This window comes from Neovison vison, chromosome 3 (assembly GCF_020171115.1).
Source record: "Neovison vison isolate M4711 chromosome 3, ASM_NN_V1, whole genome shotgun sequence".
NCBI lineage: Eukaryota > Metazoa > Chordata > Mammalia > Carnivora > Mustelidae > Neogale > Neogale vison.
The window spans coordinates 64,195,255-64,220,770 of NC_058093.1; positions in this window are offsets into that span (position 1 = coordinate 64,195,255).

Genomic DNA, 25,516 nt, shown 5'->3' on the forward strand with positions numbered 1-25,516 from the left:
CTCCCGCCTACCTTAAAGGCAAGCAGAAAGCAGAACTGCTCTTTTTAAAATCGATGAAATTAACAAAAGCAATTGAATGTGGCAGAGAGGAGATGTCAGGTAGGAATAGGCACATGTGGGACCTGAAGATTGTGAATAACTTAGAGGAAGACATCAATGCCTCTGCTGTTAGTGATTACCTCACTCTCTGTGTAGCTGTAAAACATGGCAGCATTTGTCCCTGTGCCAGGAAATGTCAGGATATTAAAGGTTCAGCTCTGGTTACGTGAAACGGGACAGGGACTATTTGCCCTAAATACTAAACCTTTTAATTTTCAATGTTCTAAAATATTTAAGCTGGAAATACTTCCAACACTGGAAGATGTTTAAATGGCTACTTTATAAAGAATAAAGGAAGAGCATGTGCCTATTTTTTAATTCATAAGAAAAGTATTAAATCACTAGCATTTCAAAGAGCCCACTTTCAATTACCCATGAAGAGATTGCCTACAGAAAATATTAAATTCCAGGCTGGTGTCTCCAACCTACCCAGACCACTGCCTCCCTTCCACCCTCACCTGTGTCCTCGGGGAACAAGGACGAACTTCAATATCAGAAGTAAAACATAATGGCCACATTTACAGAATAATTTCCACTGATATTTTTATTCCAAGGCAGGAGGAAGAGAGTTGTGAACAGAAATGGCATACCCTGAATTTTGGCTGCTCCTGCTTTCAGTGGCAATCCTCTACTAAGATCCAGCTGAAGACTTGCCCGTAGGGCCCTCCCTTTCATCTCCCTCCCACCTTCTGGGATACACTTACTCCCCCACCAGCTTTTCTAGATTTTTTTCATTAGCTATGGCAGCCTGCTTCTGTCTTCCTTAAGGGAGCAAATGATGGGCACTCAATGAATACTTGATAACTGAATGAATGAGTGAATGTATAGGTTCCTGTGGGCAAATAATGGCACTTTGCAGAAAACGTGTTCAGTCCTTTGTCCCCAAACATAGCTAAGAATATAGGTTTAGGGGAAAAGGAAGAAGGAAAGTAGAAACTTATACCCCAATGTTCATAGCAGCAATGGCCACAGTTGCCAAACTGGAAAGGACCAAGATGCCCTTCAACGGACGAATGGATAAGGAAGATGTGGTCCATATACACTATGGAGTATTATGCCTCCATCAGAAAGGATGAATACCCAATTTTTGTATCAACATGGATGGGACTGGAGGAGATTATGCTGAGTGAAATAAGTCAAGCAGAGTCAGTTATCATGTGGTTTTGCTTATTTGTGGAGCATAAGGAATAACATGGAGGACATGGGGAGATGGAGAGGAAAAGGGAGTTGGGGAAATTGGATGGGGAGAGACTGTGGACTCTGAAAAACAATCTGAGGGTTTTGGAGGGGACGGGGGTGAAGGGTTGGGTGAACCTGGTGGTGGGTATTAAGGAGGGCACGTATTGCATGGAGCACTGGGTGTGGTGCATGAACAATGAATTCTGGAACACTGAATTCTGGAGCACTGAAGAAATTAAAAAAGAATGCCTACATTTTGCCAACGTTCAGGGTTTTGTTTTTTTTTTAAAATAAAGACCAGTTAATATCCATTTGATACTTATATTAAAATATATAAAGTACCTCTTAGTGTCATGATTTGGTAATCGAGTTAACTGACGTTCATCTGGTTTGACAACATAGTTCTGAGATGTTGTCATCTCTAGGTAAAGAACTTATGTTTTGAAGGGCTTTAACTACTTTCCCAAGGTTACCCTTAGGAAACTGCTTTCAAAAGTGGCAGATCACAGTAAGTTGTGAGAGACCATGGGGACACTGGCCAAAAATTAGTGTGCCTAAATTAATCTCAGGGATTTGAGAAGTAGAGTTGTGTGGGAAGGAGTAAGGGAGAAAACTATCCAGAGAAAGAGTTTAAAAGGATATTTTGATTCTTTGTTTGTTTTGTTTTTCATTTAAATGAAGGCGGTAATGAACGGATGCAGGAAAAGTAAAGGACATAACACCATCACTGGTGCTCCGTCACTGAGGATAGGTAACCAGATTGGTTCAGATTCTAGCACTGAAAATTTAGAAGCAAAGAAAGTATTTAAATGTAATATATTGGTAACAGTAGCTCCAGGTGTAACTGATACACCCTGAAATCTTAGTGGCTTAAGACAAGAAAATTTTAATTCTTGGTATATCACAATCCGCAGTGGGTTGGTGAGGACTCTGCTCCATAAAGTCGTACAAAGCTTCAGTCCTTCCTTATGGCAGTTTCGTCATTCTCTGAAGCCCTGGAATGCCCTCAGTTGGAGGACAGAGAGGGAGAAGAGAATAAGGCTCCCCAGCAGCAGGTTTCTATGGACTGGGCCTCCCAGTGGGGGGTCTGTGACTTTTGCCTAAACTTCATTTTCCAGAACTCAGGAGCATGGCCACGCCAACCTGTAAGGGACCTGGGAAATGCAGACAATCTCAGACCCAGGAAGAAAATGAAAACATGCATGTTACTGAACCTCTGCCACCATAAGATAAAAGGAAGACCAGACTTTGGGTGCCTGGGGGGCTCAGTCGTTAAGCGGCTGACTCTTGGTTTTGCCTCAGGTCATGATCACAGGGTCGGGAGATCTAGCCCTGAGTCTGGCTCCATGCTTAGTGTGGAGTTGGCTGGATTTTGTCTCTCCCTTGCCTTCTGCCCCTCCCCCTGCTCACTTGTTCTCGCTCCAAAATAAATAAATAAATCTTAAAGAAAAGGAAATCCAGACTTTCAGATACCCAACCACATCTGGTTTTCCGTAGCTTATTATTGGAAATGATTCTTTAAAATTTGTACATGTATGGTTTAAGTCTTTAACTTAGAAAGCCTCCCTAGATATTTTTATATGTATTAATGAATCTAAGCTAAAGCAAATTTGTAAGCAATATCTGGGGAGTTGAGCAATTAGTTCAAGGATATCCCAAAAGTCCAGCAGCACTCAGACTCAGGAGTTAGCATCAGGCAAAGTGGAGACCAAGCAGGCAGGCACTTCACATTCCAGAACTCAAGAATTCAGGTTGGGGGATTTCAATCAAACTTGAAGCCTATGAAACACCTGAGAGTTCAAAGCAGCCCCCCTCCAACCATAGAAGGGTAAGGAGGCTGCCCAGGTGGGAGGCTTGTGGTCAGAGAGAGGCTTCGGTATTGATTCAGCTGTGAGAACTGAGAACAAGCGGAGAGCCCGAGTGAGAGCCCTGCGGATATGGATGACTTGGTTACTGTTTCCAGAGTCGTTTGCAGGAGGTTTTCAAGATGCCATGCCGGAGACTGGGGAACTGCCGCTAAACCTACAAGAATGTAGAAAGCAAAGAGATGGTGAGAATAGAAATTACCAATGGGTTGGCAAAGATATAGCTCTAGCGCCAGATTCTGAGGGAAAATGGGACAATTTCCAAAAGTCGATCATTAGCATTTTTAGATAAATGTGCTGGGGACAAAACATTCTAAATCCAAACACAAATGGTTTGGTATTGGCAGTAGCTACTGCTTTGCATTAGCTGTGACCTCTTCCTTTTTGCTAGAGAAGATTATGGGAAAGTCCACATTTTGGGAGGCAGGCAATGGTATATGACACACCCATGGATCCCATAACATGGCTCTGCCCCCTCTTCCTGCAAGGATACTTCTGAGTACTTGGCCACCTAAAACTATTTAATTTAGCCCTATAGTTTTCTCTGTATGCTTTGTGTGTTCCCTCATATTTTTCTTGTGTTTATTCAAATTGGGTGCCTATTTGAGCTTATGGATGCAAAAATCTGGGAATACTTTGGAAAGTATGGTCTTTACTTTCAATCCAGGCCTTCCTACATGTCAAAAGATGATTCATACTCTGTTCTTGATAAGAGGACAATAAAGTGGTCTCTTAGAGCCCAGATGCATGGAGCAGAATATAAATAATGTTAATATATAAATGGATAAATTATTTTTTTTCAAGTATTGAAACGCAATTATATTTATAGAGAAACCTGGCTTAGATGCCTAATCAGACACAGGTGTCTTCTAAAGCTTATTTGAATTCTAATTGTTGAAATACACTTCAAACATATTAACTAACAAGTTAATTCAATTCTATTGAACATGAAATTACTAGCACCCACTGAGTAATGTGTTGAAAGAATTTAGGGAACACATTCTGCCTATGAAAGAGGAGTTGTTTATTTTCCCCCATCAAATAAATAAGTGACTTATGGTGCACTAAATAAGATATATAATTAATAGATTCAGGTGTCACCTTATTATAGAGTTGGCTTTTTCAAAGCTGATTTTAAAAATAAACTGTTGATCTGTCATACTAAATGAACTTAGACTTTTGAAAAGTGTGTGGTGCTGTATCTATAGGTATAAATATGTTGTGCATATACTTCTCTAAATGGTGCAACAAGGCTCTCATACTACACTTTTACATTTTATTTAACTTCATCATTATTATGGACAAAATACAGGAAGCACAAGTTTCTCTTTTTCTTTTTTCCCCAATATCAGAAATCTCAGAAGCTAAATTATTGTTGAACTTTCCTCTTCTCTTCTGGATTTCTTCCTTTGGCCTCTTCAGGGATCTTGCTCCATAATTATATTTCCTGTTTCCCAAACTTCTGTCTGTTTTTCCATGTTCTGATCATTTCTATCTTAAGGGGAAACCAGGCTTTCTAATTATGCATCCTCCATTAGTTACAATGTGTCTTCTCTCTTTCACAATGAATCTTCCCAAAAGCATATATCTATATATCTATATATATATATAGATATATTAGTTGCAGTTGATTCTCCCTCATCTTTCATAGGCAGCTCAGTCAACTATAACCTGGAATCACCGAGCTATTCCTAGTGACATCTTCTTAGGGAACCTAAAGACCACTTTCAATCTGTTTGTCTCTGATCCTTGAAGCTCTAATACTGCTCTGTTTCCAGGTCCTATGAATTCTTTTCTTTGTCCTTGTGGCTCTATAACTGCATTTTCATACTTTTATTGACCTTCCTAGATGTGGTGATGTTTTTTATTCTTCCCTTGGCTTCTGGAACCTTGGAGCCTTTCATGATCTTTGGTTTTACCTCCTCTTTTGTGGTGGAGATCCTTTCCCTCACACAAAGACCCCTGACCTGTTCCCCCAACTGTGGACCCTCAAACTCTTCCCAGAGCTGGTCACTTCAAAATGGCCCCTGAAATAAGAGGTCTGGCCCATTTCCCTTCAATTTTTTGCAATATCTGACACTGTTGACTACACCCTTCTTGAAAACAATCTTTGACCTTACCTTTTGATACACATCTCTCCTAGTTCTCTTCCAACTCTCTAGTGGTTCATTCTCTGCCTTTTCCATGTGCAACTTCACCTCTATCTCTCTCTGGAATTTACACTTTTCTTTTCATCCCTCTCTCCTTCTGTCTTTAAACACTCTCCATGTTCACCTTGTATGAACAATCCCACAGCTATGTCCCTAGCTCTAGAGTCCAGAACTTCCTCTTGAGCTCTGGCCGTTTGTTTTTAATTGTTTGCTTTTTCACAAAGACCTTAAATACAGCAGGTTGAAGCTCTCCACAAGCATTGCCCTTTTGTATGTTTGTGTGCCACATGCTGCGATCTGTTAATTGAGTGGGATGGTCACAGACTTAATTCAGCAAGCTAGTCATCATCCTTATTTTTTTTCTTTATTCTTTGTCTGTCTCATCGCTTTCTTTTTCTCCCCATTTTTCTCTTTCTCTTTAACTTGTGCTGTCTTTTCTTCCAGGAAACCATTTCTCTAGGTTAATTCATACCTCACATGTTTCTCAAGATCAATTCTAGCATCATATCATTTTGAAAAGATCCTTTTCACCACCCTAGACTGACTTAGGTACCTGTCCTCTACACTTCATATTACCTTTGTGCATGGAAATACAACAAGTTGTCAAGCATCCTGAGGCTGGGAAAATGTGTCTTTATCATGTCTGTATTCTCAAAAAAAAAAGAGGCACTGCCTTAGGGTTCATCCACACAAAATAGATATGGATATGGATATAGATATGGATATGGGTGAAATTGCCTAAGCAGAATATATAAGGACTGATGAATTGAAAATACCAAATTGTACATGAGCATGACAGTGTGTTTTGTTTTCAAAATAAATGATTGAATTTTTATGCAGTACCTATGAGCCCAGGATAAGACAACATTTGATGCTGACAACCTAATAAACCACCACAACTAAATAAAATAGAAGCATGAATATAAACGCTTAACAAGTAACATAAGTCAAAAAGAATAGGAGCAGCCCAAAAGCTTTCAGATACTATAGCTCTAGTTTCACTCTAACAAAATGAGAAATAATATTTGGGGAAATATTTAGATACCAAGAAGAGGAGAGTTAGATAAGATACTGGAGAGGGGAAATAATGCTAAGAATATGATTATGAAAATATAGGAAATCACATAAAGAACAAGTATGCTGAGGTAAATGTGCCCAAGGCATGTGGGACCAGGATTAAGACAAGAGTAATCAAATTTCCAAGTAATACAGGAAATACGATATTGCTTGTGGCATGCTTCCCTTTCATTTTTAATGTTCAGACTCTGCATATTGTGAAGATGCATTAGTTTTCTATTGCTTCTCTAACAAATAACCAAAAACTTAGTGGCTTAAGACAACACAAATTTATAATCTTGTATTTCTGGAGGTCAAACTCCCCAAATGAAGATAACCACAGGAGAGATTTCCTCCTAGTGGTTCTAGCAGATTTTATCTGCTTCCTTGCTTTTCCAGCTTCTAGGAGCCTCATAGAACCCTTGTCTCATGTAAGTCAGCAGAGTAGCAATCCAGGATAATAATGCCATCTTCACATCTCACGTGTGTAAAGTCCCTTTAGCCATGTAACATAATCACAGGGACTGAGGATAATATGTTTATCCTTGGGAGGACATTATTCAGCCTAACTCAGTTGAAAGGCAATAAAAAAATAGGCAAATGCCTGAATTTCATTCATTCATTAATATTTGAGAGTCTATTTTTCATTGTAAAATAATCCCTTACATTAAGAGCTTCGTGTTTTTTGAGGCATTATCATGCTCATAATCATACCTGAACCTTGAAACAATTATCTGAAAGATAGAGGAGATACTAGATCCATTTTATGGATAAATTTATGCATGTGTTCATAAGAGTTCAATGCCTTGTCCAAAGAGACACAGCTAGTGAATACCACATCCTTGTTTTCTATCTATAAATCTAGTGTTCTTTCCATGATTCTGTAATTTTTCCTTGTGAATAAAAAATAAAGAATAATTCCTGGATTCACCAGACATTTCACATTTCACAGGAAGGAAAAAAAGTAATTTAGATGTTGACCCATCATTATAATTTTTCCTAAATATATTGCTCATTTTGAATGAAACTGCAAAAGTTGAACACATTTCAATCCCTTTCAAATTTCAGATTTATGACTGAAGCACAGAGTAGTCTAGAAGGCACAGGACATAGAAACTGGTGTAGACTTGGTATACTGCGTGTTTCTCTCCTATAGGTCTGAAAATACACAATAAGAGGTAGCAAACACAAATGCCCATCAAGTCAATCAGGACTACTAAATAAGATAAGGGTTGATTTTAGAATGTAAGCTCAGTCATAAGTAGTAACTAATACTTACCTTCCATGACAAGGAAAAGGGAGCAGCAGGACCTGTGGCAACTGGAGTGTACTTAGCTCATCAGAAGGGGCAGCTTCTTCTCAGTAAGAGACTACTGCCATTTTGGAGAATGTGGGCACAGGTTGGCAGATAGTCCTCTGTAAAAAAACAGATAAGCCAGAAATTTGAATTTTTACGTTAAATCTCCCAAATGTTAGGGTGTTTTAAGACACTGAATGACCAGAGCAAACATGTATGAAAACCAAAGAGAGTCCACAGTGCGTTTCTAGTTTGCCCTATCCTAAGACATTGATAGTACTAGTCTTATCTGTCCAAAAAAGTTTGGAAATGAAAAAATGAAAAGTCACTGAGTGCCAGCCAGGGGGGTAAAAAATGGAATATTATATAGATTACCCTTTTTGTATTCCAAAAAAGGCATCTCCTTCATATCTTCTTTTCTAAATGTTATTGATGGAAACCCTCTTGGTAATATTCATGATTATTTCAAAACCAAACAAAAGAAAAAGGATGTAGATAGAAAAATAAGGCAACTTTTTTCTTGATAGTTTTCTAAAACTACATTCATAAATAAATGACAGATTTACCAAAATATGTTTTGGTGTTAAAGATGGGATAAACAATTCTGGAACAACAAATCCTTCAGTACAGTAGGGGTGTATTGTAATATTCCAACCCCAATTTGTATCATTTTTAAGACATAAGAGCAAAATAAACGAGAAATCAAGTGAATTCTATATAATGTAAGCTTAGCGTACATTTAGAATTAAGTGAGGATCCTCCCTGCCAAAACTGCTGGGCAGTCTGGGTAGATCAGAGCAGGAAGACATCCAGCAGCTCAGGTGCCAAGGAAAGCATGGATGACCTTGGCAGCAGCTGTTTGCTGCTATGCACCAAAAAGCAAGCTAGGAGTCTAGTAAGAATTCACTTGGTGTAAGTGACAATGGCAATGACCTCAGGTGGTAAGAGTTGACAAATTGTAAGAAGACCATTTCCTGGTGTGTAACTTTTGGAGATGTAGACAGAAATGAGTGAGGTGTGCAGTGGTTCTAATAGTGGAAACTGACTAGGAGTGTGTTGGTCTTAGTAAGGAAAGTGTTCCAAGTTCTATACTTGAGTAATAATGGGGTTGGGAGAAGACTCCACGAGCCTGAATTTTGAGTAGTGGAAGTAGTATGAGCCAAGAAATCCCTAAGACAAGATTTAGAATTTATATAATGGTGTCTATCCCCCCCCATTTTGATATAATTAAATTTCTTTTAAAAGTCAATGCAATTTCATAATCAAGAGGTAATTGTTATTTCCAGTTATGTATTTATAGAATTTTCTTCCTGAGATTCACCAACCCCCTAAATAATTTCTTTCTAGTTTAATATATTAAGGTTTGCTTTTTCTTGTATAAAGATCTATGAGTTTTTATAGGGGACAAATTGATGGTTACCAGAGGGGAGGTGGGTGTGGGGATGGATTAAACAGGTGATAGGGATTAAGGAGGGCACTTTTGTGAAGAGCACCAGATAAGTGTTGAATCACTATATTGTACACCTTAAACTAATATTACACTTTATATTAGCTGAAATTAACTGAAATTTAAACTGAACTTTAGGGGCGCCTGGGTAGCTCAATGGTTAAGCCTCTGCCTTCAGCTCAGGTCTCAGGGTCCTGGGATTGAGCCCCACATTGGGCTCTCTGCTCAGCAGGGAGCCTGCTCCCCCCTCTCTCTCTGCCTGCCTCTCTGCCTGCTTGCGATCTTTCTCTCTGTCAAATAAATAAATAAAATCTTTTAAAAAATAAATAAAAACTTTTTAAAAAGTTCTATGAGTTTTGAGAAGCATACTGTCATGTATCCACCATTGTAGTGTCGCAAAAAGTAATTTCAGCAACCTAAATTTCTTCACCTATTCAACATCACCCACCTTGAACTGCTGGCAACCACTTACCTGTCTGCTTATTGTCTCCATCATTTTGTCTTTTCTAGAATATCATGTAAATGGAATAATGCAATATTTTAACCTTTGCAGACTGAGTTCCTTTACATGGCATTATGCATTGAAGATTTACCCATGTCTTTGTATATCTTGATAGCTCATTACTTTTACTTTTCCTCTCTGAATAATGTTCCATTACATGGGTTACTGTAGTTTACTCACTCACCTATTGAAGGACATCTTGGTTGCTTCCAATTTTTGTGATTAAAAAGTTACTATTAATGATTGTATGTAGGTATAAACATGTTGTGTGAGCGTAACTTTTCAAATCGGTTGGGTAGATTTCCAGGAGCATAATTGTTGATGGTGTGGTTTATTGATACCATCTAGCAAAGCATAGCAAAATTTACCTTTCTAAGAAACTTGCCACACTGTTTTCCAAAGTGGTTGAATCATTCCTTATTTCCATGAGTAATAAATGAGAGTTTAAGTTGCACCACATTCTCACCAGCTGTTGGTTTGGGGATTTTGGCCATTGTAATATGTGGGCCTTCACAAAGCCTACAATAAAGTTTTCTTGATTGCTGTCAACCCGTGTCCCCTCAGTATCTCCCATAATTCTCATTTCTAAGAAAGTAGTTTTTAAGTGTGCCATTGTTCACTGGGTTTGGGGATAGTGGATAACCAGTCTTTTAGTTTATAGTTTATGAGAAGACCATGCAGTACACATATGTCTTGGTTTTGAGCCAGATGCAGTATCTAGTTGGGAATTGGTTTATCTTTCTGATCATAGTGAGGATTGAGTAAAACTAAAGAAGGGCAATCTGTGGGAGAAACTGATGAGCCGTTTACTGAAAGCATTTATTTTTCCTCTGGGTTCCTAGTTAGATTGCCATTCCCATACTCCCTTGCAACTGATGGCCATGGTATTGAATTTTGGCAAATAAAACGTCTATAGAAATGGCAGGTGCTACACCTGAATAATCCATCCTGTCTCATATTCTATCTTTCATCTGTATGTTGATTCCCAAAATTATATACAGCATTTTAAAACTATGTGTTGAAGATGAAAGACACTGAATGACTGGGTGGAGCAAATCCCTTTGTTTCTCCTCTTCTCTATACCAACAGAATGAGAATGATTGAGAAATAAATTTCTATTATAGTAAGCCATTGATATATTGAGGGTTTATGTGTTGCAGAATAACTATCCTAACAAATACTTTAAGAAAGACTTCTTAAGACTTCCCAGAAGGAAAAAAAAAAAAAAAAAAGGAAAGAAACTGATATGGCTCCTGAAATTCACATGCGATGAAGAAACAGATCTACTTTAGTGGGGAAAGCATGAGCAAAGAGAATGACTGGATTGATCTTTGAAATAATGGATGGAAATTGAGGTAAGTCAACCACCTCACTTTTATGATAATAATGCTGATTTGATAATAATAAAGATGTTACAAATGTATCATGTTAGGGATCTGATTGATAATGACAGTTATCTGTACAGCTAATATATATTGATAAGTTATCTTCCGGTACTAAACACTCAGAATCTGTTCTCATTTAAATTTCAAAGTCTCTCTAAGAACTAGATATTACTATTATCCTTATTTTATATAATAGGGAACTAAGGCACAGAGATATGGAGTAACTTGCCCGGGTAACACATTTCATAAGAGGTAGAACTAGAATTTCAACTCATTGTTAGTTGTTATGCTCCTAAAATCTCCATTCTTTTTTTTTTTTTTAAGATTTTATTTATTTGACAGAGAACACAGTAGGTAGAGAGGCAGACAGAGAGAGAGAGGAGGAAGCAGGCTCCCTGCCGAGGAGAGAGCCCAATGCGGGGCTCGATCCCAGGACCCTGAGATCATGACCTGAGCCGAAGGCAGAAGCTTAACCCACTAGGCCACCCAGGCGCCCCTAAAATCTCCATTCTTAATTGCTTCATTCTATTTCTTAGGAAGTAAAACACTCAAATTTCCCTGCCGTTACCCACTTGATATAACTGAAAATGTGCATGGGATGATTGAGATTTTGTGGTTAAGTTTTCCAAACTGATCTGAACTGTGCTTTTGTTAAACACATTTTCCTTTGATCACCAAAACTAGCATTTGTCTTGTCATACCACTATTATTTAATGTCCAGAAAACCCCATAAAAATCTATAACTTATTTGTGTTTATATCATTGTATACTAACCACTCACTTCTAGTGAATATTGACATAATGTATTAATGACTTTATGGTTAATATTCATTAGTTTCTCATTAAAAGTCAAGCAAAGAATGATACTTGCACATTTTTTTGGTCTTTCTTTTCTTCTTTTAGCTGATGTAAAATTGTGTTTCATGTAATTATCCTATTACTCTTCAGAAAATCATGATGTTCTTCTCCCAGAGGCTAAAGCCCAACAAAAAGGATCTATGGTCTAGTGCCAATACCAGCTGTTGGAAATTATCTTTCAGCTCAAATTCGATCTGTTGCTTTTAGATTCCAGGGTCTCCTGTTTAATTCTCAGAAATAACAATGTTTTCAAAGACTAAAAAGACACTAATTAGTTACATTAAAGTACTTGATTTAAATGTTCTGTTAAGGGATTTCCAAGTTGCTACAATTGCTGAGACTTTATATAGAATCTAATAGGTTGTCCTGTTACAGTATCTTTTGTATACTTGATCAGAGGATGTAACCCTGGGTGCTGTTAGAAGGGTTTAGGATGGCATGTGGCTTAGCACTGGATTTATTCAGGGAGATTTATACTATAGACTTAAAAATCACAGGTCAGTGGCTTTATGAGAGTTGACCACCCAGGAGGGTGGGGGAGATAGTTAAATACAAGCAAAATAAAATACATTGTCATCTATCTTTTTTAGACATACTAACATTAAATTTAATATAGGATATTTCTAGAGTACCTAAAAGCTAACGGAGATGTTATAAATGTATGATGTTGGAAATCCGACTTATCTTACCCTGTGCACCCATGTTTGACAATGTCCTTGTTATAAATATTTATAATTAATGTCTCAGTGGAGAAGTTCTTGATACAGAATCAGAATTGCTTCTCTAAGAATGAAGTCCTCAAGTCAAGTACTAGACTGGTCTAACTGGTGAGTTTAATGTAAAAAAAATTTTTTTTGACTACATAGTATATACATAAAATCTAAGTCAAAGCACTAAAGGATACAAACATGGAAGCCATTATCATTATAAGTTTTTTAAATTAAAAGAGTTTTTTTATTCAGAGACAGTCACATAAACTGTTCGCAGTTCACATTTTTGGGGTGAGAAAAATCATCTGTAGATGAATAGAGCTGTAAGTATTTTAGAAAGGATTGTAAGCCTGGAACATAAAAATTGAGACTACAGAATTTCTAATATATAAGTAAGCTAGATTTTAAGAAAATTTCAAAATATGAAACCAGAGTTTTGCTTTATGATTAAATGAATGCCAATAAGGAAATTCGTGTTTTTTTTTTTTAACACTTAAAAAAATTTACTTCTACTTTCTTTCTCTAATCACATGTAAAAGTACTTTCTGCTGGCAGCTAAGGGCAAATGGTCATGACTGTGTCTACATGCAAAGTTAACTTACATTCTGTAGTGGTAAGCACATAACACATGCTCCCAACTCCCTGTTTCTTTTCAAAGCCTCAACAATTATTGGGACATCTGGGTGGCTCACTCAGTTAAGTGGCTGCCTTTGGCTCATCGGGTGATGATCCAAGGGCCCTCTGCTTAGAGGGTGGTCTTCTTCTCCCTCTCATTCTTCCTCTGTACTCTCCCTCTCCCTCCCTCTCTCAAGTAAATAAACAAAATCTTTAAAAAATAAAAATAAAACCTCGAAATATCTTGACGTAGTGAGGGCATAAAATATTTTCTTGGCTATTTTTATAAGGTCTTTGACACTGAGAGATGCAAGTCTATTTCATTTTTCCCTGTGAATGTAAATGTGTTCCATTGTTCTCACTTGTCTTTTGTAATCAACAGGCAATAAAACAGAAATAGGGCTGGTTTGCATGCTTCACTTATCAACTAAACAACATAGCCCACCTATCCTTAGAATCACCAGGTCAACAGTCAGTATAATAGCAGACTGCAAATGAAATACTAAAATATGCTTGTGACTTAGCATTGTAGACAGACAGTCGAGAAGTGGATTTAAAATATCAATCCTGTTATGAGATATTATCCCACTGTTAAATACACACCAAAGGTTACTGAATATAAAGTATGCATGCAGCCAACCTCCATAGTAATGCAAATCCAAAAAGAAAAAGATTGCTAAAGGAAAACACTTTAGGTTTCTCTTACACTATAGTTACAAAGACTAAGGCAGGCTTTCAGAATAAAGACTAATTTTTTTAAGAAAGGAAAAAAGCTTTACAAACTTAATTTCTAGAAAGTAATTATCAAGCTGCATGGTAGCATAAAGTCCTATTGATCGAAATTTCTCTTTCTGTATGAACTTCACAGACTTGCATGACTTGGCATCAGTAAAAGCTAATGATGATTCATGCTATTAGCTTCAGCAGCCACAGTCCCTAGGAACTCAGCTCTGACCTTTTATTAGCACTTTTCTCCCAAGCAGATAGGATCCTTCTCCAGGCACACTTCCTAATCACCTTAAAACACCTGGAGAATTAGTTAAAAGCCTGATGGGGAGGGACTGGGATGCTAAGGGAAAATGAAAATTCAGTGTGAGGACACATTCTATTGTGTAATCTGACCAGAAGCCCTGGAAAATCCTGGAAAATAAAATTACATGTTAAGATTTCACTTATGTAAAGTTAAAATAGCCATAATCCCAAGGACAATGTTAAATGTTACCAGTTGGTTTCAACTGTTAGCTGCAACCCCACCTTAACCCCTAAAAAATTCCCATGCAACATTTATGCATTCATTTTTCCTTGATTAAACATTTATCGAGCTCCTAGCACTACACTAGGCACCTAAATAGCATTTTGTTGTAGTGATGTAGACGTCATTAATTTTTTAAAATTAATTTTTTAGTGTCCTCTGCTTTAAGTGGCTTCTGAAAGAAGGATTGATTAATAAAACTGTGGAGAACTGCTCTGCAAATTACTTGTAAACTTTGCTCCTTCTCTCCTTAGTTGTCCTAGTCCCTCCCTCACCCACCTACCATAGCTCCCCCACACATTCAACACACATGCACTTGTCTCCTTTCCACTTTTCTACTACATGACGGACCAATGTAATAGGCAGCTCCTTTTTAGTGATTAAGGCCAAAGGGGAAAAAGGAAGCTCATTATGATAAGAGGTTGGAAACAAACTGAGAATTGCTGGAGGAAGGTGGATGGGGATGGGGTAACTGAGTGACAGGCAGTAAGGAGGAGGTGTGAGGGGATGAGCACTGGGTGTTATATGCAACTGATGAGTCTCTGAACACATCTGAAACTAATGATGTATTCTGTGTTGGCTAATTGAGTTTAAATAAAAAAATAGGTTGGATTCTCTTGTTCGAGCAAATAACCTACTTCAAAATCACAATAATTGAAGATGGACTCTATAGGGTATTTAAATAAATACCTTTTCTTCAATTTTGATGATGGTTTGATTCTATAACATACATACTCCCGAAAGGGCTGCAAATCTGCAAATGACTTTAATGATAACAATAAAGGCTCAATAATTTAAGACTTTAGGTCAATCACGCTTCTTTACACAGCCTTCTGCATAAATCAACTCTACTGCTATTTCAAAATACTGAACTTAAAATCACATAATGTAATAGAAATATATTCACTTGAATGACCGTTTCCCCATTCTTTGTGGACCAAAAGATTTTATCCTAATCACCCTACCATAACTGTCCTTTCAAAAGAAACCAAAGATCTCAATTAATCCATGATCTCTTGTCGATGTTTACAGTTAAGGTGATATATTCAACTTTCAGTCTTTTAACAAACTTACCTTTTATTGGAGTCCATGATACCAAATTACTTTTTATTGTCTTCCTAAATATCAGATTAAATTTTGCCACCAACCCCTAACCGAAAAAACCCCAAATCCTTATTTTCTTTTAACTATGAATGGTCTCCTAGGCTTGTTGATTTGTCTACATTTTATACTTGAATATCTTTTTATGTTCTCTTAGTTTTCAATGACAACATCTCTGTTGATAACTCCCAAATCTCAGAAGGAAGGTATGATATGGTGGGAAGACTGTTGGGTTAGGAATGTGAACGTTTGGTTTGGCGTCCTGTTTCCTATAAAATTTTGATGAGTGACTTTATTCCACTTAATGAGTGTGTGTGTGTGTGTGTGTGTGTGTGTGCCTGTATGTGTGAATATCTGTGTGTGTGTGAGAGAGAACGCACTGGTTCCGGTGCGTTAAACTCCATTGTTTTATGGATTTTTTTTTTAAAAAAATAGTTGTGATGAACTAAATAGAATCTAATTCCATTTGGGTGGTTTTGCATCTTGATTTTGGTTCAATCTTTTACACAAAAGACTTAAATAGTAATCTTTTAACATAAGTAAGAGCAATATCCATTGTGATAGATGTTCTAGAATTTAAATATGAAAACGGGCTTTATGTGGCAAAGTTGCCTAATTAATTATATTATTTGGGGAAACAGCTTTATCCCAGGCTAAACTGACCTCGAATATTAAATGAAATGGTTTGTCCTTCATTTAAATTAAGGTGACAGACTTGAAACTTGCATATTTCAACCATATTGGAAGTGGCACAGTGAAAGAACCATGGGAAAAACATTTCTGCTGGACAGCATCAACAAATAAATGAATGTGCCTGATAGTCAATTTATCACAAAATTGGTAAAAGAACCTCTTTGGAACTTAATATGTTTCTTTGTAGAAATAGGTATCACATGTCCTGGATGAATAGGTCATCATGAGAATGAAGCTCAGCCCCACTGGAGGGAGGATAATAACATCATGAAAGTCCAGTGCTCTACCTTCCAGGAAGGGCTTTTCTGTGGCTTGCTGTTCCAATTATAAATTAATCCTCACATCTGGGAAAAGCAGCTATGAGGTTGATTTTGTTGTTAATCTCTATTTTACAGACATAGAATGCTGGGAAACTTGAAGTGACTTGCAATCACTCACCCAGTCATAACCGGAGCTGGAACTAGACTGATTTCTTTCTTTTTCTTCAGTTTTCTGCCTGCTAGATCTAGCTTTTTTCAGAACTGATTCCAGTGAAGTTTTCAGTTTCTATTATTGATAAATATATATTTCAGCACCAATTAATATATTTTTTTTTTTATTTTTCAAGATTAGGTAAATGGTTATTGATTTAAGGAGTGCCTAAACAAATTTCTTTCTCCACTAACAAGATGAGTGAGTTCTCTCATTGCATGGGGAGAAAAACACACAAATGTAAGTAAGCAAAAAAAAAAAAAAAAAAAAAAAAAAAAAAAAAGAAACATAATTTATTTAATTCAATATAATTAGCTAATTAAATACTGATATAATTAACACTAGACTCTCTATCCAATACATCCCGTGAGATTTATAGTAATATATAAACTAGCATAGCATGCATTCTTTCAGCGATTTAAAAATTTTTTAATTTTAAAAGAAAGAAAAGAAAAAATTTTAAAGAAAAATTAAGAAAGTCACTTTAAAAATTTTTAATTTTAAAGTGAATTTCTTAATTTTTTTTTATTGATTTGAAATATTACATGGTTTTCACTGTTAGTAGGTTCTTAATTGTGCAGTTTTGTTTTACTCAGAGCTGCTTATTCATAGCACTAGTGATATGATAGATTACTTTTATATCTGTGTGCATGCTGTTGGTTTTAACTTTTTTTGCTTCAGTAATATAGTCATTTCATTATCTTAATCACTAAGGAATATGGTATGTAGAACTCATATGTTTTCAGGATTAATATTGCAAAATACCAGATAACATAAAAAGATAGTATATCTGAAAAATAATATACTTGTCAGGGCATGGAGAAGCGGTTAGAAAAATTATGTAAATACTGTCTATGCATATCACAGTTTCTAAGTAGCATACCACATTCCGGAGTTTGATAACATCTTCACATTTAACATTCTTTAGTCAAATTTTTCTTTTGCTTGAAGATAATTCTTAATTTCTATCAGAGATCTAAATTGCCATTATGTTATAATTTTCTAATTTTAATACTTATTTAATATTTCTACTTTTTTCAAATATTAACTCTTTTCCCTATGAAGTTTGAATGATAAAACATTTTTTATTTCTTTTTCTACCACACTTAAACTCCATTGTTTTATGGATCACCTCATGTAGATGAGGGTATTCACTGTAAGTTACACAATAACAAAAATAAACAATAAATAATAATTAGAAAAAATTAAATGACAAAAATCTTTTTTTTAAAAGCAAATTTTTAAAAGATTTTTAATTTTTAATTTTTAAAATTTATTTGACAGAGAAAGAGATCCCAAGTAGGCAGAGGGGCAGGCAGAGGGGTGGTGGGGGGGAAGCAGGCTCCCCGCTGAGTGGAGAGCCCAATGTGGGGCTCCATGCCAAGACCCTGAGATGATGACCTGAGCTGAAAGCAGAGGTTTAACCCACTGAGCCACCCAGCCGCCCCTAAAAAACCTTCTTTTGATTAAAAATTCAAAGTGAGGGGTGCCTGGGTGGCTCAGTGTGTTAAGGCCTCTGCCTTTGGCTCAGGTCATGGTCCCAGGGTCCTGGGATTGAGCCCCACATCGGGCTCTCTGTTCAGCAGGGAACCTGCTTCCTCCTCTCTCTCTCTGCCTACCTGTGATCTCTATCTGTCAAACAAATAAATAAAAAAAATCTTAAAAAAAATTCAAAGTGATATGTTGCATATTTCTGGTTTTAGCCTAAAAAATAAACATCACTACCTCTTTTAGCACAATTGGTTCCTCAAGAAGAAATAGTCTAGCTCCCAAACTAGACTGGTCAAATGACTGAAGGTGGGGGGAAGAGGCACAAGAATTGTGCTCATATGCATGCATTTTTGGTATACTAAAAGATGGTAATACATAACTCTATTTGCAATTGAATTTTCCATACAGTGCTCATAAAATTTAGGCAGGATTTATTTTAGATATCACAGGATGCAAGGAGTTATCTTAAAAGGGAGGTAAATGAAGAAAGAAGTGATTATGGCCAGAAAAAAAGATCACTTAAAATATAATTAGAAACAGCAGCAACAGCATAGCTAATACATACTGATTCCAACTGTCAGCCAGTCCTGTAGCTAATTCATGTACTTGGTTTTTGACCTTCAGGACAACCTTGTAAGAGAGAAGATAGAAAAGATCACTTGGGAAAAGATCCACACCTCTTTTAAGTCTTCATGCAGAACTTAGTTTACTTTTTTTTTTTTAATGCAACATGAATTATAGATTTAGAACCCTGGACCATTCTGATGTATTTGCTTCACAAAGAAAGATCATTATAGTTTTGGGGAGAACTGGTGTGGAAAAAGTTTCCCACATTTGTTTTCTTTTCCTTGCCTTGCTAAATCTAAATGACATCACTTATCTGGTGTTTGTGTCACACACACACACACACACAGTCCTACTGTATTATTCAGAAGTGATTCTCCAAAGGGGAGGGGGGAAGCAAACCAAGTAGACTGACTGCTTAAACTATCTTTCTGCATTGGTTCTTGAGGCGTTTTTTGTTTTGTTGAGCGGGGTGAAGGTAGGACAGTTTATTTGGAGGGAGGGTAAGGAAGGTCCACTCTGCCTACAACTTTGAGAACATTTCTCCATGTGCCTCTTTATAGCTCAGACACTTCTGGGCGGATCACTGGGTGGTTCGGCAGCTCTGGAGTACCACTCTGCCGCTACCAAAACTGCCAAAGGGAGAAGGACGGGGGCGCTGTCTGGTGACTGTTCGCAGGATTCCTTCAAGGCGGCGACCACCTCCAGGGATCCGTTCTTCCACAGCGCGGGTCGTACTTGGGACCCACGACCGCTCCACAGGGCTGCCAAGACGCTGAAGCGCGGGGCCGAGGCTCTGGAGACAGAGTCACCGCGCGGCGCCCTTTGCAGCCAAACCGCGGGCTCCTGGCATTCAGAAAGCGCCCCAGGCCCACCTCGGCGGGCCCGGCCGTCTCGCCGCACCTTGGGCTCCCGAGCCAGGAGTCCCCCACCCAGCGCCGCTCCCGCGCCTCCCCCCATCCCAGACCCCAGCAGCGTCGCCGCCGCTCCCGGAAACAAGCCTGCTGAGCAAAGGCGGAGGAAAACCTTGGGCCTTCCGCTCTGATTGGTCTCCCCCCGCCGCGCGGGGCGAGGCAGCGATTGGCTGCCGGGCGTTGTCAGTCGCCGAGGCCGGAGCCTTCTCCGGGGAAGCGCAGGCGGGCTCGGGTGCTCCGGCTGCCGCCGCGGCTGCTCGAGCTGGTGCAGCTGGGCGAGCTCGTGCGGGCGCCGGCGCCGCCGCCGCCTCCGCTGCTGCCCACCCCGCCGCGCCGCTGGCGCTGCCGGTCTTGCTGGCGGCCGCCGGGGAGGGGCGGCCGAGAGAAGAGCACGAGGAGGCGGAGGCGGCGGAGAAGTGATGCTGGCGCGGGGGATCCGGACAGCGGTAGCGGAGCAGCAGCATCTCCGGGACCCCGGCTGCAGCGTCCCCGTGGCCCGCTGGCCAGCTGAGCGGCGGGAGACCGCGCGCCCCGCGGGTAAGATCCGGCCCGGCGGCGCCCGCGCGCTCCCGGGACCGCCGGTGTTGTCTTTGGGGGTTACGAGGCTTGTTGTGCCCGGGGCATCCTGACAACGGTGTTTGGGACCCGGACAGCGAGTCCGGACGCACGGCTAGGCTGATGCCCGCGCCGGAGCCGCTCCTGTTCGTGCGTTCTCCCGTCGGCGCTGCCCGACTTTGATAGAGCGGAGATGGCATTGTGTGGGTATAAGCGTGTGTGGGCGCGCGGCTTGGGGCACTTCGCAGGGAGCGCGGTGGGTCCCCTCTGACGTGAGCCGGCGTCCTTCAGGGATTCAGGCTGGGCTGGAGTGAATAGGTTTGCCTCTTAGCTCAGCGGGAGCGAGAGCACGCGGAAAGCCCAGGGAAGTCCGCCGTGGCTCGTGAAGAGCCGGGCAAATGGAACTTTACTGCTTTAATGAAAAGAGGGAGCTGTGCATGCAGCGCGCCAGGGGACAGGCGCATTCGCTGAGGCTCCCCAAAGTCCCACTTTGCGCCGGGGACTTCGGAGAGGATAGGAGAGGAAGGAAGGGAGGGGAAAGTAACGGTTAGTCCGCCTCGCTGAAGAGAAAGACTAAAGGAAAGGAGGAGTGCAGCTAGGCTTGGGGAGTGGCGGCTTTTTGTCTGACGCTCCTGGTGGGGAGCTCATTCCACTTTTCGGGAGCGCAGATTTGGGGATAGAGAGTCCCGCCTTGATGGGCTGTCAGAGGCCGCTCCTGGCCCGCGCCGGCGTGGGACACGCGTGTCAGCGACCCGACCGCGGGGCCGAAGCGGGGCGGGGCTTGAGCGGGCGTCCAGGTGGAGCCACTGCCTCTCAGGGCAGCCTCGCCCGGGGCATCTTCCGGGGTCGGGACCCGGCCTGCATCCCCGGGGCAGCTGCGGACTGCGGGCGGCTCTGCTCTCCGAGAAAGTTCCTGCCAGCTGGGGTCCGGGCAACCCAACCTAGGGCACGTTGACCACAAAGTGGAGCCAGGTTTACGTACCCAGCTTCCTCCAGTGCCGACGCTGCTTTTATTCTGTATTAAATTATTTTCCCTGTAAAGCCTCTGGGAGTTGGACCCGCGCTGCAAACCTTTCTGCAGAAGGCGGATTTTATGTGCTGCTGTAAATGGATCGTGCTGCCGGGTTGAGTCCGAATCTCGTAGCTCAGTGGAGTGGTTTCTCCATCCCTCTTCAGGACGCACAAACTTACTCTTGGCGATTGTTTTTTTATGTGACCTGTGTCTCCTTAGGAGTCTCTGCTAGGGAAAGTTCCTGAAATACCTCGGCACTAACGAACTGTCCCTACTCAGGCGCAGATGGAGAGGGACTGTGGTCTTTTACAGAGGCCATGGGGTGGCAGCGGGAAATGGAAGTGGAGAGGGCAGCTCCCAGCTTGCCAGCTAGAATCTTTGGAAACCCATAAACTGGCTCAGTACAGGGAGCCGGAACTGAGAACAGCACTTTCCCTGTTACGTAGCTCCTTAATCTCCTTTCCCTGGAAGAATCTTTCGCCCCCAAACAAAACACAACACAACAAAAATAAAACCCAGACCCAAACAGTAGAAACCACTTTGGTCAGGCTCATTTTGGATTTGGTAAAGCCCAAAGAAATGAAAGTGAGACACCTAATAGAAATCCGGGGGAGGGGGGGGGGATCAGAAGGGAGCTGTCCAAAATGTCAGCATTTTTTACGTTTTTGATTGTAAAGGTTCAATTTTCTCCCAATTTTGTAATGTAAATTATTCTGTAGCGATGAATAACTTACTGGTAAACTAGCAGTGATATTAGTTTTTTGTCCGAAGATGGTTGTACGTTTTTCATCACTTAATTCGTGAACTGTAAATGGAATTTTTAATACTCTTTTAATTGAACACTTACACTATGCATTCGGGCTGGTAGAAAATTGGTAGTAAATGTTTTTCCTTTAGTAGTCATCACATGTGTCTTAAAAGTTGAGTTTTCTGATATAATTAAATAGAGTATAGCTTGTGGTTGTTATGTTTCAATACCTGCTGCCAGGTGATTAATTTAATGTTGCAGTATTTTAGTCATTCTAACTTTCAGGACTTTATTAAGATTATTAAGCACATTAAGCAGCTGATTTTAGTTTTGTGTTCCATTTGTGCAATGCTATGAGATGGCAAAATAGTTTTCCCCTATGAATTGATATGGGGAAATTAAATTGTGTTTCAATAATTAATAATTTAAAGATAAGATTAAGTTAAAATCAAGTTATCAGTGTTAAAAGTGGAAATTTTGAGGAATATTTTAACTACTTAGCTAAGAAAGTGGTTTTTCACATAGCTGTAAACTAACATCTTGTAAATCCACTGCATTATGTATTGGGCTAAGCCACAAGTCTTTAAACAGAAACAGAGCTTTTGTACTCATTTTAAGGAGTGTGTGGGTATTTTTAACCAGGGGAACTTTTACTTGGGGAGTTTTTTTTTTTTCAAATAAATACATTTTTAAAACCATATCGGGCAGATGTATTTATCAAATGTAGTGAAATGCATCAAAGAACATAAATATTAGGGTAAAGCAGTAAGATCTATGACTGAAAGCAGATATGAGGCAGGGTGTGTGTGTGTGTGTGTGTGTGTGTGTGGTGGAGGAGCACAGGCTTAAAGGAGGTAATAGTGCCAGCCATTTAGTTTATATGAGCAATTCAAGTTCTGCCAGTTCTGCAAATTCACTTCAGTTTTGACTTGTTTTGCTTCAGGGCAGCCCAAGAGCTCAGACTGCCATATTTTCTATATGGATTTTAGTAAATGTCAACTTGTCAAGTCTCTAGGCCACTAAATTCACTTTTTGACCTATACCAGATTTTACTTTCAACACTGCATAACTTTTCTAAAAATATCACCTTTACTATAAATAGTACAAAAATATTATGATCTTATCAAGTAAACATTTAATTTGTCAAATAGCCATGATTAGATTTTCTATATTATTAGGTCAGATAGTGAGGTTTATTTAATTTTATTAATAGTAGCTTGTTTTCATTTAAGTAATGACCAAATCAGTTTTTAATTGAAAACTAACACACTTATGGGACTGGAAAACCTCAGCCAGTTTAGTATATCAGAAATTCATTGTGTTGTCTCTCTGTCTCATGCAAACATACACACATATACTGGAAAGTCTCTCAGGACGAGTGTAAACACCCTCCATTAGAAACAAATTCACCAACCCACCCTGAATGATGAAAGTACTTTATAAGGCAAAAGCTGTAGCTTTTATTTAATTATGATACTGGTTTGATTAAAATTTAACAAATTCTATGTTTCTGTGATGTACAAGACACTGTTCAGGTTGCTTTGACTATATCAGAGAATAAATCACAAAGGCCCTTGCCCTCATGAAGCTTATATTTTATTGGGGATGAAATAGATCATAAACAAGAAACATAATAAGTAAAAAAGTACAGAATATTTATCTCTCCTACTGACCAGTTTTTTCTAAATCTCCATCCCATGGCCCCATCTCTTTGCATCTCATTTTCTTTCCAAGTAATATACACCTATCCACACACCCCCATAAATGTACTCAATCTAAGAACTGGAAGGTAATCATGGTGATAATCTAATACGTGTTACTCATGAAGCAATATATCTGAACAATCACAGCACTATCTAAGATGAAGGTTAAAGGTAAGAGAGGGATGCAAAGGTGATTAAGCAATGAAATAACCGAATATCTGTCCTTTAAAATGCTTTAAAATCAAATTATATTTTTCAAAGGAACTGAAATGGGAAACATTATCCTTTAACAAATTTGTTTCAAATTAACAGTATTTTAAAAGGCATTTGTGACTATCCAAGGTCAAATCTATATAATGTCATTTAAAGAGGATGAGTGAATTAGAAGTAGTAAGGAAAGGTCCAAAAACATAATTTTAATGAAAAATTTTCTTCTTCCACATTGAGAGTGACATACTCCTGTACCTCTGTGAAAGTTGATCAAAAATTCTAGCATCTGAGGTCAAAGTTTCCCTAAAGTTGATGCATCAGAAAAAAAGACTCATGATCCAATTCTCTAATAAAAAAATACCAAAACACTTCAAATATTTCAAAATAACTTTGCCTTTATTTCAAAATCAACTTGGTTATCCAGGTAGTCCAATTACAGATAAAACATTGTGATAATTTCTCAGGTTCTATGATGCATAAAAGAGAGTATAACTGTAATTCCAGTTTTACTTTCTGTACTTTCATGTAATTATTTCCTTTAGGGTCTTGAGCTTACAGCTCCAAAGTTCTTTTTTTTTTAAACCCTCATATGAAGAAAATCAAGAATCTAGCTTGACTTCCAATAATTGGTTTGTGAACAATATTTTCATATTAGAGGAAAGCTGAAATTGTATGCTTAAGAAGCTGTACTATATAATGAACTAATGCCAACGTATTCACAAGTTCTATTATGATAAAATATTAACACTAACACAATGCTAACATTCATTTCTGAGTGGATTTCCATCATTTAAGAAAAAATCTTCTAGATTGCTGCTTTATAATCCAGTTTTAGGAGATGGAGAAAAGTCTTCTGATAAGTCTAATATCACAATATTTTATTTATTTAGATTTAAGAATGTATATACTGTCAGCTTAAGCCTTTACCTTTTTTGCCTGTTTTTGTTTGTTTATTTGTTTTGTTCTGTCCCAAATGCAAAACCCTAAGAAAACAGTGTTGTAATAAAACAAGTAAACCAACAGTAATTATCATGCCTTGCATACAAAGTCAGCTCTGGCTGATGATGAAAATGTTAGATGAGAGCTATGTAGGGGCCAGATATTTACACCTGGGAAGAATTTGGGTCATTAGACCAACCTTCCCTATGTGTAAGGGAAGAACTTTACTCCTGGAAGTTGATAATTGCCCTAAGTCAGTTGAAAGTAGAGCCAGATCTAGAAACACTGCTTGTCAACTACTAAATGTGTAAGTTAACTTCATTCCAGTTGCTTATTAAACAGCTCTACATTTTATAAAATAGTAATGATAAGAAATAACTGCATCCACCAATTTGCACATCTAAGTATTTTAATATTTAACATAATACTGCATTGTATTAATATTATGTTGGGATCAAGAAAATGATAAATTGGGATGCATTTAGAAATATCACCTAAGATTTATAGGGCTGGAGGTAAGTTTGTGTGTAAAATATTTATACTTAATTCAGCTGTTAAATATTTATGTCTCTAACATAGGAATTTTTTTTTTTTTTTTTTTAATTTCCAAAGGTCTTTGGACTTCAAAGTAATCAATAGGTGAGCTTCAGGGATTCCAAGAAACACCGAAATTGTTTGCAAACTTTTTGCATTTTTGAAT